Source organism: Limulus polyphemus, unplaced genomic scaffold, assembly GCF_000517525.1.
Source record: "Limulus polyphemus unplaced genomic scaffold, Limulus_polyphemus-2.1.2 Scaffold556, whole genome shotgun sequence".
Lineage (NCBI taxonomy): Eukaryota > Metazoa > Arthropoda > Merostomata > Xiphosura > Limulidae > Limulus > Limulus polyphemus.
This window is the reverse complement of record NW_013666166.1, coordinates 421,224-424,902: the sequence shown is the minus strand read 5'-3', so window position 1 is coordinate 424,902 and position 3,679 is coordinate 421,224. Positions and strand designations below refer to the sequence as shown.

The following is a 3,679-nucleotide window of genomic DNA, read 5'->3' as shown; positions in this document are numbered from 1 at the left end:
CTCTCTCTCTCTCTCTCACACAGACACACACACACACACACATTTTACAAAATGAAATTTAATTGAATTATTCAATTATCAAGTACATCAATTATTTACCCCCTTCCATGTAATGTTTTACCCCCAAGGGGTAAATTTACCCCTGGTTGAGAATCACTGTACTAGAGGAAAGGCAGCAAATCAACCCCATCCACCGCCAATTGTTGAACTACCCTTTACAATAGTTGGATTGACCCTGAAAGGGGCGTGGACATTCGGGAATGGGTTTTGATCCCGTGGCCGACAGGTTGTGGGTAGAGCGTCCTAACCACCAGGTCATGTAGGGCAAATTGCATGGTGTGGTTCAGCTGAACTCTGAATACTGTTGATGAAGCCATAGAGCGAACAACAAAAAGTATTATTGAAGATGCGATCATGACCACGATGTGACGTAAGAACCATATGCTGTCGCGAGAGAGCAAATAACACCATGACTTGTTAAGTCGTAAGCCTGAAGATGATCAGCTAAATGAAGACGTCACTTAGTTTTAATTTGACACGATTTGTGTAATTACCATAACATCCCAACACATGCGGATTTTATTATTAATAAGCGTCACAACTTGACTATGAGATATAGTACCTAACATTCAGGGTAGCCCATATTGTTTACGCATCTTAACCTGTATTGTAATAAAAATCAGTATGAGATGTGAAAACATGGTCTTCTTGTATCAAGAATATTAAAAACAAATATGTATGTCAGAACTGTGCTACCTTTAAAAAGCTGTAGTACTAGGCAGGTCTCAGTTCAGTACAAAAGTAATCATTTTCCCATTGTGACAATAACGCTTGTAACTCAAATGAAGAAAACAACAAATTTTGGCCTAACAACAACAAATGACGGTCTATGAACTTTACATGCGACCAAACAGAACACTATGCATACAGAGCATTCTCTTTCAAAACGGCTACCCTAAGCCTTTCTTGGAGAAAATAACTTTCTCATTCTTAACTACTAATTGGTTTGTCAAACCACCTAAGATACCCGCTGTATCTGAACTTCCCTTATATATGTGCTTACCATACCTTGGGAGACAGAGTTCCCTTATCACGAAATAGTTGAAACAATTAAGAAACTCTTCTTATCCCCAAATTGACCGGAAAGTTATTATGAAACCCAGTTTCAGACTGAAATTTTTTTTCCGCTACAATGATCGTTTGCCGACTGCCCCTTGTTCACCATCTCCTCAACTTATACACGTGCGGAGACTGTAATGCTTCTTGTACTGGTGAAACCAAACGTTAGCTTAAAGTACCAGCATGTGAAAACATGGACATATCTATAAAAACAGGCAGAAAGATTACAAACTCTCCCAAGTCCGCTATCTATCAGCAGAATACTAAAACAGGGCATCCGATTTCTCTTTCCAACTTTAAAATTCTCTCAACAACCAAACATGATACTGAACTTCTAATAAAAGAAACATTATGTACATAAAAACTCTTCTTCCGACCCTAAACAATACACATTCTTCACTTGATTTAAACCTTATTTTAATTTAACTATTTCATTTGTGCCACATTTTTTCATTTCTCTTGTTATACTCTCTATATTCAAATTGTTTACTTCTTATGTATATCATATTTCTGTTGTAATTACTAATACTGTTTGTTTTGTACCTCTAGGTTACTGATGATGGGATTTTGATGATTCCGGAACGTGTAATAAATGCTTCCTATTATCACGTTCGTGTTTCGCTTTATCAATAAGTTACGTCGAAAAATGAGTCGATTACTGGAATACAAGGCATAAAAAACAAAATCACGAGTTTAGGTTTATATCATATATAAATATATACACACATTTACGTACGTATGTATAGGTATTATGGACTCCACTCCAATTTGCCCGGTAATCAAGGTAAGATACTGGGTTATAACGAGGGTATACGATCCACATAGTATTATTTTGAACACGAAATTTGACATCATTACCGAATTTTTCTTTACGTAGATACACTATTCATTATATTTTATGAAACATGACCCAAGTTTCAAAAATCCATAGCAGATATGATATATCGATTTTTCGGTCTTAGAAACTGGATAACTATGCTACTGATCTAAGTTACTTTCAAATAGAATCTTCCTCTATGAAGTACACGACAGTTATCGTTCAAAATACTTTGTCTTGCTAAGAAAATGTACAAATGATATACTATTGATAGGATGTAATCTCCTAGCGGATATTCAAAGTATTTTAAGTTAAAAGCGCATATATATGTAAGTTTTCGATAAACACTTGTAACACAAACTAAACTTGTAAGTTATACTTACCTCCCTTTACCATTTCCAAAACAATACTTTGAAAACAGTCAAACGTGTATCAAATGACTGATTTTTTCACTACAACTGTGAAATAAGTCCCAACTTTGAAATTTTTAAACAGCACAATTCAAGCCCATTAATTCATCATTTACCAAAAAATGAGAAACAAAATTATTAAAGAAACTTAAAAACTACAGGTGACGTTAATGTTTCTTGTTTTACTAGTTTCTTAAACTTGAAAAGTTTTTAGGCACTAACAAAAGAAAGATAAAGCTTACATCAAAAGTTACATTCAAAACACCGAAAGATGGCGATGCACTGGAAAGCAATATGGCTAACAGTTGTGAAAAAAATCACGTAAATTGCTTATTTGTTTTTATAGTTTTCTTTTATTCTTCCGTTTTGGATTTCAAATCAGGGGTATGGGAAAAGAGCACTTCAGACCCTGTCGTTTGTCTTCTACAAGTCACTGCCCACGAGATTTTTCGTACCAAACCAAAACACTCAGCCATAATGCTTACATTATTAAAACTGCTACATTGCTTACCAACACGAAGAAATAACGAACAACCTGTTAGCCGAGTCGAGATATTAATTATGCATTACTTATCGCTTTAACACAGATTTTGGCTTACAACGTTCACATCGTTCCATAGATAACACTGGAAAGTGAAAAATTATATAATGTTCGATTATCGGCTCAGAACGTAAAACAACAATCAGTGATTAGAAAGTTGTTATTTAATTCAAGCACAGAAATGGATAATTGTTTTCCTTATTTCACAAAGCTATCAGGATAATTTGTTCTAAACAAGTAAGGGAGCAAATAAACACTTAGATGCATAAGCGTACATTAATTTATCACAAGTTATGCAATTTTTGTCAAAATATGCAGTAAATATAGAATATAAAAAGTACTTTCTTTTGTTTGCAACATGATATTATTAACAAAAAGTATTTTCTATATGCCCAATGGCGCTTATGTTTTCCAACCCATCACTTGTGGCGCTCCAAATCAACACGGTTACAGAAAACTTGTGATTCCAGCATTTATTTGACCCTTAACATTGGTTTGATCGCGTGATAGCGATAAAGAAGTTTTTAATGAATGATTTAAGATTCCCAGCACTACAAGTGTACCCAAATATTTTGCTTAAAGCTGTGCACGTATATCCCAAGGACAAAAGAAACAAGACTATTAATACAATGAGATGTAGTAGTTGTAGACGAAAACTGACGCTGGAGAATAAGGAAATAACGGGAGTCAACAAATTTATGTTGTCTACAAAGTTCATTTCACTGATAACAATTAACAAGTGACTGTTAACGGTAATTAAGGTATTATACTGAATACGTTCAAACCAGTATT

At 34.5% G+C, this 3,679-nt stretch overlaps 1 protein-coding gene across 3 annotated transcripts in view; it reads right to left on the bottom strand.

The window, feature by feature from the left end:
• The window catches only part of LOC106459086 (LARGE xylosyl- and glucuronyltransferase 1-like), a 138,568-nt gene that overhangs the window by 38,110 nt on the left and 96,779 nt on the right, over nucleotides 1–3,679 (bottom strand). The gene's annotated exons all lie outside the window — the stretch shown is intronic.